This window comes from Hippoglossus stenolepis, chromosome 7 (genome assembly GCF_022539355.2).
Source record: "Hippoglossus stenolepis isolate QCI-W04-F060 chromosome 7, HSTE1.2, whole genome shotgun sequence".
Lineage (NCBI taxonomy): Eukaryota > Metazoa > Chordata > Actinopteri > Pleuronectiformes > Pleuronectidae > Hippoglossus > Hippoglossus stenolepis.
Window position 1 is genome coordinate 10,277,930 of NC_061489.1, and position 14,396 is coordinate 10,292,325.

Below are 14,396 nucleotides of genomic sequence, written 5' to 3' on the forward strand. Positions count from 1 at the left end.
GCTTCTGTTTGAATAATGTTAAAAGCCTGCAATATGATTCGATATCTGTGCCAGAGCTCAGCAAGAGGTCAAAGCCAGCAGTCTGAGACCTCTGCTTCTCCTGATTTACATTTCACTGCCTTTACCAGATGCTCCCACCACTGCATATGCTTTTGTGTGAAGAATTAGACTATATTGGATAATATGGGCATGAACTGCGGTGCCATTAGATATAAGTAGTTGCTATAGAGGTTTGTTAATGGCTACATACACTGAGTTGCCAATCTGTCAGTTAAGCCTGTGTCGTGGCAGCCTGGATTGTAGGGCAGAGGTGAGGGTGTGACCTTTTTCTGCATAGACTTGATTCTTGCTGCCTCAGCTTGGCTTTCTCCCAATGGATGCCCCAGCCATTTTGCTATCATGCCAGTGTTGTCCTTGGCCAGACATTAGAAGAACTAAGGTGTTGGCATCCACCTTCAAACACACACTCACACACATGCACGCACACATACACACACACACGACACGCACACACTTGCGCTCACAATGCCCTAAGGGGCCCCAAATCTGTCACACTCAGGTACAATGATTAAAGACCAAAATTAGGTTTGAATTTGGTTTCTGTCAGTTTTAGCTTGTTTAAGGATGATTTGCTGACTGATGCGGTCGCCCAGGATCCAGGCTGATTCAAAAACACACACACACACACACACACACACACACACACACACACACACACACACACACACACACACACACACACACACACACACACACATATGCATACACTTAAAGCCTCCATGGTTTTGCTTTCTAATAAGGCTCACTTAGTGAAAAATTGCTATGTTGTCACAACATGGTTCTAGATATATTAAAGGAATAGTACGGCATTAAAAAACAAATCATTCTCTTTTAATCACTGCTCAGAATTACATGAGAAGATCGATACCACTGTTTTAAATAACACTATCTCTACACTATCTGTGGAGCTGAAGCTAGGAGGCTGTTAGCTCAGTTTAGCATTAAGACTGGAGGGAGAGGGGAAACTGTTAGCATGGTTCTATCAAAAATGTAAAATCTTTAGTATCTGTCGGCCCAAACCTCCAAAGCTCACAGTTAATATAATTAAATATAATAACTATGGTCGTTTTAAGACATGACCTGTGGAGGAACTGCAGAGAATTGGGTCCGGACTTTCTCCTCACAACGAATCGAGGGGGGGTTCTCAGAGCTCGGACTAGTTCACAAAAGCAAGAAGTTCTCCGTAGGATTCAGGTGAGGAGTGGAGCAGTAGGCAGAGGCAGGAGGTAATGTCTTAATTCGGCTGTGATCATATCGACACCGGGGTCGGCTCACCACAAACTCTATTGATGTCTTTGTGGATGTCTTTTACGTCTACAGCTCCTCTTTTTCATGCAAACATATTTATTATTATTATAATAATAATAATAATAATAATAATAATAATAATAATGATAATGCTTGTGGTAATTCCGGCAATTCTGCAGACTTTATACCAGGGGACTAGGTGGAGAAAGTTCACAGAAACTCTGGAGGCTCTTACATGGACATTTGCGTTCACACATACACCTCCTCTGGAGATGTGCATGTCTGAAAGCAGCTTATGATTGCTCATCATAATATGAGAAAGTCATGACCTGTTTTAATGAGTCACTTATCAAAGTCTGCTGGTAATAAGTTACTAATAAAGTCCATCACAATCATAAACTGTCTGAAAGTATCAATGTTTAAAGTTTGTTATTGCTGAATTCAAAATAGTTGATATAGTCTTATTTAGTTTAGTCCTTACCATGTTGAAGGTGGATCTGTCAAAAGGGATTTTTTACTGATGGCTTATTACTGATCTATACTTTAGATATTATTTATAATTTTCAAAGCCATTATTTATAACTATAAATATATTCCTTCATAAGTGGTTGCACATTCATAAAATGTCTGTCAGCATGTCACCTGCATCAACCTTCCTAATCCAACATTCCAATATTTTTTTCCTCAGGAGTAATTAACAGTAACTTTGATAATAAAATTGGCATCTTGGCAAATCCCTGAGTAGCCGGTGGCAGCTTATCTGCCACAACAGGAGCTACCTCAGGTAACCCTCTCTCAGCCTGTCTCCCTCTTACACGGGCACATTTTCACAACATATATCCCCACAGCTGCACAGACACACACTCGTGCATGCATGCACACACATTATTAAGCTAATTTGAAGCCGATATCAAGCCTTTAAAGAGATTGTAGCTGCTCCCCCAAGCTGAGGACGAGGTTCATCCTGTGGAGATATTTTAATGAGGGAACACTGATCTACATAAGCCAGTAAGCAGGAGGGCATTAGACATTACCTCAGTTCATCCCACACACTTTTTCTACCGTGTAACGCTCTTTCTCTCCCTCAATCTTTGTCAAAGCGTTTTGGCTGCACTGTGAAAACTAATCATGATTTTGGCTGTTGGTTCGCCATCCATTCCCCTCACTTCTCATCTCTTTCCTCTACCTGTGTTCCACCTTTTATCTGTCAGAGTGGCATCAATGATGAAGAAAGACAAAATGAAGGTTGAACAGCATCTTGGCTCATCCACGTGAGAGGCAGCTGGCTAAATACCCTCTGTGGGCACTTCGTCAGACCATATAAAACTAGCCTAATGACAGTTCTGGAGTCAGCTCAAGCATCAACATCAGTCTTACCGCTAATGGTTTGTGACTGGCCAGAGTGTAACCTAATTTTCACCACCAACTTTACAGCAGCATCACAGTCAGAGTCTCTTTGAAGCGATTCACTCCCCTGGTGCTAAAGTTTGTAGTGATGTATGATATATTGTATCATGGTGGAACATGTGTGTATGTGTGTGTGAATATGCATATATCCATTTGTGTGTGTGTGTGTGTGTGTGTGTGTGTGTGTGTGTGTGTGTGTGTGTGTGTGTGTGTGTGTGTGTGTGTGTGTGTGCGCGCGCAGAGGGGAGATCTTGCAACATCTTGGCACCACCTCCATAAATGCCATTCAAACAAAAGTGTTCTGACAGCAGACATGAAGAATCAGCAAGACTTTGGTTTCTCTGACTGTCTGTTGTCACTTGAGGTTTTTAAACACAATTTCAGCTCCCAGGATGCACAGAATCCATTCCAAGCTCGAACACAGAAGGCTTTTGACTGTGCCTTACGTTTTATACAGTGCTCCTGTAATGCTGCGGTAAAATAGTTTTGAGTTAGAAGATGTTAAAATCGAGTACACCGCAGGATAGTTCCACAAAGAAGAAGCTAGACTTTTCTTTTGTAAACCCAATACAATCTCTGTTCATCACAGAATGAAAGTGATTATGGAGAAATACTACAGAAGTTTAAACAGGGAAAATATTGTTTCAAATCAGTTTTCATAACTTGGATAATTATTTTGTCATGACCATATGTCAGTTAGGCCACATCTTTTGGTGCAGCTGTGTCCTTGGAAAAGTTACTGAACCCACAAATTGCCCCTGATGGCTGTGCCGTTAGAATATGAATGATATGTGATTAAAAAAGTGCTGTGCGTGGCAGCGTTGAATAAATGTGTGTGTGAATGGTGAATATGCTTGTAGTGTAAAGTACTTTGGAGGGTTGGTAAGACTAGATAAGTATACAAAATTACAGTTACTATAATCCGACTATACATACATCATAGATATACATAGATCATATATAAGGATGTACGACACGTCTCCACTTTCTCCCACTATCCAGAAATGAAGCCAAAATATCTCCGATACGAACGCCGCCATCTTGTACAATTGAAGTCTTTGTAATAGTGATCGGATGGAGCCGTGGTAGCAAGGTCCCGCCTATACATGTGCTTGAGCTAATGTCAGACTCAGCTGTCAATCATGATGTCTTTCAATGTCTAATTGAAACCAAACTTACCGAAAAAATTAGAACATAAACAAAAATCAGTGTGATAAGAGCTACCTATAATTTATTTAAAAGTGTTGTTTGTCTTTTCAGTAAGATTTATGTCCCATTCCATAACATGGAGGAGGTAGGATTTATGACCCATACTGCAGCCAGCCAGCAGGTGGTGATCGTGAAACTTTGGCTTTACTTTTGAGGAACTGTTTATACGTTTATTCTGTATAGGTGTGGCATGCAGTGGGCTAACACAAAGCTAGCTATCCAATGAATTAAGGATGTGTTTGCAATCGTAAACATTTTATAGACAGCAGTGAGCTTAGCTTTGCACAGCATACAAGCAGTGAAAAGCGGAAGCAGCTAGCTTACAGGATGTCATTGAACATGGTGGAAGTCATCTTCCTATGACAAAAGGGTTGCAAGAGTGAGTTGGGAGAGATGCTTGCTTGCACGTTAACTGTCCATGAATAAAAACTTGTTTAATAGCACAAAAAACATGATGTAAATGTAAAACTACCAACATTAAGGGGGCTTTAGCAAGGCTAACCCTCAACAACTATATATTAAGATGGACAACATGAGAGCTTCCCAAAATGAAACCAAAACTCAATGACCCTCTGGTGGCTGGCTGCAGTATAGGCCATAAATCCCACCCCCCTTGAGATTGGCTTATGATTGGTCAGAAGGGTATATGGCCAGGAATTCAACAACACAAGTCTGCCATGCGATCACTACTGCACCTACTTTGTCTCCAAATTATGTCATTAGTGCAAGTACCCATGGTTAGGATATTTTGGCTTCAGTTTTGTTCAGTGGGATGAAGTGTAGACACGTTGTCCATCCTTATATTCAGTCATTGCTAACTCTCTGCTGATTGTAGCTTGAAAGTAGCATAAATCTTCTCCTCTAACCTTCAGCACAAAAGCAAATTAAGAGTATGGCTCAAAGTATCAACCTATTTTCTCTCATTATCCATGGAAAAGTTTCATCTCCACTCATCTCTAGAACTGGAGCCAACGGTCCATCTGCTCTCTGTGTCCAGATTGAGCCCAACAGGAATAAGAGAGCTGAACAAAGAAAAGCCAACAGAAAGAGACAAAGGGAGCTGTCATTACTATCAATGTGGCCTGAGAGCTCAGATTCAGATATGAAGCAACAAATGGAGTGAGGTAATCTTGGAACTCAGTGAGTAACACACAGAAAAGTAGTGAGAGCATTCAAGGACTGTCCCCCAACTGAACTTTAGTTGATCAATTAACTCCATTATGTTAATCTGGGATGTACTCCATGTTCCCTGTGGCTCTCAGTCTACCCAAGAACCCGGAGATGAGCCAAGACACAGAGGACGGGGAGACAAGTTCATTTCCCGCCGAACAGCGAATGAGGACATCACATGAAGAGCCCGGGGGCCTTCCGTTCTCCTGTGAGGTCACCTCAGTGTCTGTCGCAGTCTGGAAATGCAACACATGTCCTGTGAGTGGCCACTTTGATGTCTTTAAAGAAGACACGCTCACATGAAGATTATCAGAGACTGTCCGCTCTATTATTATTTGTGTTTTCATTTGCCAAGGCTTTAATTGGGGCCAGATTATTTTGTGCAAGATACCATTTAAACCTGATGCACCGAGGGGCACAGTCAAGCACGAACATACTCTTATGTGTAAACGTACACTGACACATTGACAGTCAAAAAACACAGATGTATTTTTGCCTCCACCACATCCAGGTGACTGGTAACATCTGCAGCTTTTAAGAGGAACAAAGAAACGCAAAGCAGTTGTGTTGTGCTGGTTGAAGAGGTTGTGTCTCTGAGTAAAGCATGCATCCGGAAGGTGATTCATGACAGTTTAGTACCCAGGCACGGTCCTTTGCTTTGAGCTGACACACCACATCAAAAGCACATCAATGACCCAGACAAGCAGCCGTGACTAAAAATAAAGGGGCAGAAAAGCCAAGAATAGCCTCAGCATGAGAGGAAGGAGTGAATTACTGCTGCGATAAGCCATGACTCCTACACATGCAGTTGGATCACGATGTGGCGGGGGCACGCAAATTGGTACCAGCTGTGTGGCCTTGGAGTATGCTGCTGCGGACAGGAGACAGGGTCCAAGTATGCGGATTAATCATTTACTCATATAACACAGCTACGTTGGAAACCTCAGACACTCACTGCATTTATCTCCATTCATATGTGGTGGCACTCATGCTTGGCCTGGTGCTGCAGTGTGTGTGTGTGCGCATGCATGTGTGTGTGACTCAGAAAAGTATGCAGGCTTCAGTGCCCACCATCTAGTCCATTCAGGCTGCAGAGGAAGAATGCTCGCTCAGTGGATCAGTTATTTTACGACTCCAAATTATGAGCAGTGTGATCATTAAAAGATACCCCACTCCTCCTCCCCTGGTGCATCACTCAATCCCATCTCCCACCATAATGCTGTCTATTGATAGGCCAAAAAGTTGTGGTGACTCTGTTTCCAAGTTTGGCTTTCGTAGAAACCATTTGGCCCACGTTTTGGTTTCAGTTGCATTCCTGAAATTTAGCACCCAGTTTTCTAGGAACAACATATTCTGGGAAAAATCCACCATACTGTGTTTCAGACAACTATATTTCACTTCATTTATGATTTAGGAAAGTGTGATTTTGCAAGTCAAGCCAGTGGGAGATCCAGCCAACAAATAAAGTTTATGGCCATGAGAAACAGACGGGGAGACTCTGAGATGTCAGTAAACTCACGGCTGAAACGGTGCTAAAGAGACTGTGGCCACACAGAACGCTATGGATGTGCAACACCTACTGCAGGTCTTATAAACTGCTGGGTTCACAAACATAGAATCCCACACCTATCTTTACAGATGGGAATAAAACACAGCTTCATAATGTCTGTGCACACATGCACACACATACAAAAATCATTGCCTCATTGAGTTGTTGGTTTACAGGACAAGACCCCCACGTGCTACTCAGTGAAGCCTCTGTTTATGGTGCTGTTTTTACAGGTCTATAAAATATTAGTCTGAACCACTCGGCTCTTGTATGTGTGGAAAAGCCACATCTGAGGCCTGCTGGTTTGTCATGAGTGGCTGTGGGGAATAAGAGCTGATGCCGTGGCTTGGGACCCTTCCTATAACAACACAGACTCTTTCGAGGGTCCCACTATGACAGCCAAGACTATTCCTCGGGCCCTGCCTGCTGTACATACTTCAAACATCAAACACGCTACAGGGGACCTGTGCCATGTTTACTGACCAACCTGTCTGGCCGTTTGCCAAGAGCAGCGCTCAAGCCTAAGTCGTTCGTCTGACATCACCACACGTCCCTGTCTGTCTGTGTGTCTGTCAGTAGAGACGGGTGAAGCTATAGGAGACCGTCATCAGACCAGAGCTGCTCCACATGCACGAGCATCTTTAGTCTCTAGAGTTGCAGAACATCCAGAGAGAGAAGTTCTTTGAAACTTGCCTGATTTTTATCTGTCTTTCACAAGCATCAGCCTGTCCCTGTCTGTCTTTCTTTCTGTCCCACGTGTCTCTCTTGTGCATTATTTTCTTTGGCATTGCAACAGTTTTACAGACTTCTTTGATAAAAGGAATATCTTTGTTAGCTGACTGGATTATAATAATCCCCCAAATCAGCTCTGGCTCCACAGGCGATGCCACTAAAGCTACTCCCTCCTGAGATCAGGACTGCTGTTCATTCAGCGGGAAAGGCAGAGCACATGTCTTTATTTATCTGCATTCATTAATTCATCACTCCCTACATAGTCAAATCAGTTCAAACACAAACTTTTAATCGATTTCTTCCTGCCACTGAGCACAACCAGAAAACTCAATTCCACGAGCACTGTATAATCTCTTGATAGAATTCCATTAGCAAAGCCAAGAGCTCTGGTCATATGGTATCTGTGGTGGTGAAGCCAGGTCAAACCATTGCAGGTACACAAAAAAAAAACAGTGAGGACAAACCCAACCTAACAGAATTCTTGTTTTTTTGTCTTGGCTCTACTGCATCTAACTATGTAAACCATAAAGGATTTAGTTTTTCCAATAAAAATGATTCACCCCCCTCTGTCCGCAGACAAGATTAACTAATGCACCCACTGCTTTGCACAGTATTACAGGGAGAATGTTTGGAATCTAACATACACACAGCACATAAACAGACTGAGTTATATTTGTATATTCAATGAATAACTGCGTCTCTGAAAAATGTAAATAACACAAAAAGACAAACTGAATCCGTTGAGTGGATATAATCCATGAGAAAATAAAACGGCAATAGCGCGCGAGAGAGAGACAGAATAAACTATTATAATGGAAGATGGCCCAGGGCATTGAATTTGGTGTACACACCATATGCACCACTTTGTGTATGCATGCATTTACCGAACACACACACACATGCACACATGCACACACACACATGCACACATGCACACACACACACACACACACACACACACACACACACACACACACACACACACACACACATACACGTACACAGCACAAAGTGCATCCCATCCACTAACCCAGGAGGAATGCGGGTCCAGTAAATATCTAGAAGGGGAGAGTTGACAGATGGCAGTCCTGAACACAATAATTACCACATACTTCCCACCACTGTGCATGTCTGCTCCATCCTCAGCTACTCAGGCCAACTCCCTCTAACCCAAACCAACGGCGCACATTCAACCAGTGAAGAGCCCACACAGCTTAGGTCTCACAAGCCTGGTTTTGGATTAGCAGCTAAATCTCAAACACACACACACACACACACACACACACACACACACACACACACACACACACACACACACATACAGACTGTCTAGCTGTTAACCATAAGCATTAACCCACAGACATATAGGTTTAAGCTAACTCAAATCATGTGATACCGCAGCTGGGATCAGTTCCTACCACAGAAGCCTGAAACCACAGAGGCACCGGAGGAGCCATTGTCTGCCTCCCTCACCAAACCTACCGTGACCGACTCCACTAAGACCAACGTTTAGACCCCAGGGCTGCTTCTCACACCATAAACACTCAACTTCAATTCACTAGCTGTCTGCAGCTCCCATCCAACCCACAGGTATGACCACGCATGCTGGAATGGCCGAGACAGCGTAATCATCAGATTGGGGGTTGGAATCTGCAGCCATGAAGATGAGTGGCGCCCACCATCGCAATGTCATGAAAACTAAGCTGCACCTCGCTGTGCTGGAGCCCCTCGGACCGTGAAACTGTCTCGCTCTGCCATACGCTGTCCCCCCCGATGGAGAGTTCAGAGCCAACAAGAGGTTCGCACTGGAGGAAGACATCAACATTGCATCAAGTACTTACAGGTTCAGTTTATTTCAACTGGTTGCACAAGAGGAGCAGAGCCTCAAATGTTTACTCCAGAGTTTTCAACCTTGGGGTTGAGATGCTATTTGTGGTTGCTTAATACCACCGCAAACAGGGTCACAGGAGAGTTGTTAAACTGATACATGAATGTTGGATATATTCAGATGAAAAAAGCAACATTAAATCCATCAAAATGCCTATGTGATTTATTTTAAGCTTTTGAAAACAGACATAACATACACAAATTGAGGAGCTAAAAACCAGGTCAGAGAGATTGAGAAACAACTTGTCCTGAAATCCAACCAGCCGAACAAAGAACAGATTTATTACATGAGTCAATAAAAGGTGCTCAGAGGCAATGTATAAGTGAGGGCTTGAGGGATAGATAAGGGATTGTGAGCTGGATAAAAGCGTGTTCTGTGTGTGCACAAACGGCTGAAGGTAGTCTGCTCCATCTTTCTTACTGCAATCTTTCAGCACAAGGTAATGAAGGATGAAGTGGCCTACCAGAGTTCACTGAGTTGATCTCCAAGCACTCCACTGACTCCCCTCTGTGCACTCAGCCCCGATGCTTGGTCATGCAAGGAATGTTCACACATACGGTTACAAACACAAACACTTAGGCATGGCCTGAAAACTGGTAGCAGGTTATCTAACATTCCTGACCTGGAAGACATTGGCTAAATTTGGAGACGGGTGCTTGCCAGAAAAATCACAGCACTGCTTTTTTTGTTCAAATGCCTTAAATGACCTATGTTGGAGTTTATTGAGAAGGACCTCGTGTGGCTGTGTGAATTATAACTGTTGTTTGTCAGAAGCAAAGGTGGAAGCAGTGTGATGTTGTTAAAGTACTGTAAAACATCCAAGTGAATTGGTCTCAGTGGATGTTTGTGTAACACTGATACCAGCGCCTGCTGTTTGCATCCTATTTATTCACAGCTGTGAACTTTGTTCTATTTAACCGTGGCCATAATCTCCCCTTCAAATTAACCCCAATTGTGTTTTTAAATGCAAACCACTTTTTTTTTAACTTTAACCTCCATTTTTCAGCCATGTTAGTGGCAGGGCTGTAGCGATGGAAATGTCAGCCCTTTAGTCAGTCATGTTTAGGATAATTTAGCTCTACAAATATTTGAGGGATTGGAGCAAAATTTGGTTCATACATTCACGGTTCCCATCGGATGAATCCTAGTGACTCAAGTGATCTCCAGACATTTATGTCTATGTTTCAGTTAGTTTCAAATTTCTGGTTTTGCACATAGACTGTGTATAATAATGGATGACATGACTGTTCCCCCAAAGTGAAGCCAAAGTGTCTCGATCGCCACCTGGTGGCTGGCTGCCACCAGGTCACAAATCCTGCCTCCTCAATGTTAATGCATGTATACTTTCAAAAGTCAAAGTATATGTCGAATAAAATTTACTCAAAGATGGTTCCTGTCACTTTAGGCTTCTAAGTGCTTAAACTGATGTTTGGTCAAGTGTTAATTATTCCTTACTTGTGATCGGTTGTGTCCGTGTATTGACATGACTTTGCTACCAGCACTCCATCCTAGATCCCTCCTGCACAGAGCCTGGCTCCAAATGTGCAAGATGGCAGTGTTTTTATCCCGGGTATTTTTGTTTCATTTCTGGATAGTGGGAGGAAGTACAGACACGGCCCCGACATTCAAATTTGACTCAAAACGAGGTAATTAGACAGTTTTTTTCCTAAATGTCCGTTGATTTCCTCCTCTGGAGCCGCGTTTACAAGTGGAACACAGCAGACATTTAGGCTAAATACAATAGCCCAGGGGTCAGCAACCTAAGGCAATGATGGCACGCGGCGCAATAATCATTGGCACAGGCGATTTCTTATTAAAGAAATGTTCAAAGGTTTTGCCGTCACGCAGCCTGTATTATTTAGCTTGATGTTAACACCTCCCAGCCACTAGGTGCCAGTAATGCGCCATAGGCTGGATGCCAATCGCCATTAAATAATAATAAGAAGAAGCCTCCCAGCCGGCGCTGCTCGCACATGAATCTCCGTGAAGCCGTTCAGGTGTATTGGTGATGTCATGCCCGCTAGCTAAAAAAACTGAAGGCACGGGCATTTCCGCCCTCATGGGCAGAAGACTATGGCTTTGTTTTTCATAAGGACCGTGCTGTGTGCACGTTATGTTTTGAAAATGTTGTGTGCCGAGCGTCCAGTGTGAAGCGCCACTTTGAAACAAGGCACGAAAGAAGTTTCAAAGATCAGGCAGACAAGGGAGAATCAATCAAACGTGCAGTGTCCAGGTATGAGAAGCCAACTCTCTCAAAGTCTTTGCCACTGCCAAAAACCTTAATGACAAACTTATTATTGCAATCATAATGAGATAAACATGTTTCTTTAAAGTGTTGATCTATAGCCAATATGGATGGAATAAAATGGCATGTCTGTTGGAAATATTAATGTGGTTCAATAATAAAACTTAATATAAAAAAATGTTGATATGGCAGACTAATTAACAAGAAAATTTCACATTGGCACTTATTGTCGAAAAGGTTGCCGACCCCTGCAATAGCCTATTACAATCTTGACAATAGAGGTGTCGGGTCAGAACAAACATTATACGATTGATTTTTGCAATGGTCATAAGAACTGACTGATTCCATCCTATCAAAAAGGATAGAGGACCATCTGACCCATATGAATTATCTGAGAGTTGCTTTATGTCAAAAGTCATAAAGTCGGTCAACACCTCTGATTCAGTCTAATATAATATTGGCTAGCAATAGCAGCCTCTTGTTTTGCCAACACTCCCTCTGAGCTTTCATAATAAGTTCAGTGTTTGTGCAACTGCTTCTGTGTATATTTGGTCCAGCATCACTAGATTTTGCTTTACCCCTTCCTCCTGTCTGTTTCTTTCTCCCTTTTTCTTTCTCTTGGATAGAGGGCAGTGGAGGGGGAGAAAAAGTGAATAGGAGTGAGCCTTCCAACCCCATAAGACTGGTCTCTATCAGCCGCACAGCGTTAGTGATGGAATCACAAGCACTGGTAACTACACTCACAAATGCTTATGTCAGATGTTATTAAGTGACTTATGAAGGTCCCCTGTCTGCCATCTCTAATAAAGCACTCTTGTATTCCCACAGATCGGTCTGGCCAGGGGCTCGACCCTAAAAATAAACACGCATATGCATTTTAGGTATTGGTATATTTGGGCCTCAGAAAATTCATACTCACTGACTGATGCTGTACCAAAGATTTATTCAGAAGATGAATTTAAAATAAACAAAGAGGGTTCACTTACTGGGTTTTGATTAAAATCATTCATAACAGTTTTGCAGCCTGACAGCGGCACTAAAATAGGCAGGCTTTTGACCCCCTTTATGTTTAATATTTTTCAGACAGCATTGGGATGAGGTTGGGAACATGTTGGTCAGCAATGCTGTTTACAGAACTGCCATGCACATAAATTAATCTTCACTCCCTGTGAGTTGACATATCGTCAAAATAGTAGCACTTAATCAGTATGATTTCCCCAAGGAACAAAGAGCAAACAGAAACGTCCATGCTCAGTCCATACCTCCCACGACTCGCACAACGGAATTTTTGTCCCAAAAAAGTTACGGGACATTAAATGAATTGGCTGTACATAAAGCCAGGCTGACAACAGAGTTAACCAGCTTTAAACGGTTTGATCTGAATGGGAAATGTGGAAGCAAGAGGCTTGATAGTTGGAAAATACGTTTTAAAAAAAAAAGGAAATGTAATATTTTTCCTCCAACTGCTCTGCGTGTTCCCTTTCCTCAGTGCCAGTTTCTACCTTGTGTCAAGTGTTCCAGCAATTTCTCTAGTCTTTAGTTTTCCAGGTTTTTTTAATCTGACCTCATAGCTTATGATGTTTGGTTAGCCTACAGATGTGTGACGAACTGAAGATGACACTGCATAATCTGTGTTTAAACAATCTAACAATAGCCTATATAAAATGATGCCTATTGACCATAATTTATCAGGGTAAATGAGCAAGCTGTGACCATGGTAACAACTGTACGACAGGCTAACGGAAACTCTTTGCGAACAGCTTACATTAACTGTGAAGGGCTTGAGCTAGGTTGGGACATCAATACAGACTGACTGTAAGGGGTCAGGCTCAGTTACTACTCTCTCAGACAAGAGTCAGGTTCAGATAGAAATACTTAGTAAGAGTAGCACTCAAGATAGGCAACTGTTTGTTTAATATACCAAGTTAAGAAGAGATGACATTTCAGTGTTGTTTTTGGAGCTTGATTCTATGGTAAAAAAACTGAAATGTAGCAGGTTTTACCAAAGTAAGAAAAGCCTAGTTTAGCTCAATTTAAAACAGTTAGTAGCTTTACTCAGGTAGGGAGTACATACAATCAGGTAAGTGTTTGTTGTAGTAAGTTTTGTTTTCAATTTCAAACACCAGATTATGCCCTTTTAAAACACTCCTAACCATCATATAATTTCCAAAATATTATATCATAAGGCAGAAGCTGCAAAACTAACATGTTCAAAGATTTTCTATTGCCGTACTTTTAATAAGGCCTGTTACTTGATCCTCAAGACCTCCGGGGACAGGGCCAAGCTCACCATACGTTCAAATTGCCTGCAAAGACAAAAAGGCAAATAACAATGACTGAACCACGAACTTTAAGTAATTCTCTGGCATACAGATTACCTCCTATTTCTCCTTCTAACCCTCATCACCCTCTCTCCGCTCTGAGGCTCTCCATGCCCTCCCTCCATTTCTCCATCATTTTGAGTCTCTGGTCTGGGATGATGATGGTAGAGCGGTAATTGGAATGTGTGCGTGTGTCGTGTGCATGCTTGTGTTTACGCAAGTGTGTGTTTGTAGTGGGTGTTGGGGTGATGGGGGAGTGGGCCTCTGCTCCGCAGATGTCATAATTAGGAGCTGGAATTCTGGGAATTCCTGGGAAGGTTGGACGATCGTAGAGGGCTTTTCATCTGCTGCAGTGGCCCAGCCTTACGGAAAAATACAACATGTTCCAACACACACCATCACAGCAATCAATTACCGCTAACTGTACAACACACATCGTTAACAACAAATATCCCAAAACATCCTACAACTCTAACCCTCATTGCACTGAGGTTCACAAGCATCTGTGACATGTTGGTTTGATCTGGACCCAACCACTAATTCATGAGCTGGCTAATTAACCTAAAC

General features: G+C 42.5%; 1 long non-coding RNA gene across 1 annotated transcript; it reads left to right on the forward strand.

The window, feature by feature from the left end:
• The first annotated feature begins 5,192 nt into the window (after window positions 1-5,192).
• LOC118112411 lies at window positions 5,193-12,538 on the forward strand. Its single transcript, XR_004697206.2, has 3 exons — window positions 5,193-5,352; window positions 12,135-12,238; window positions 12,337-12,538. It is a non-coding gene; the product is annotated as an uncharacterized LOC118112411 (long non-coding RNA).
• Window positions 12,539-14,396: the final 1,858 nt, after the last annotated feature.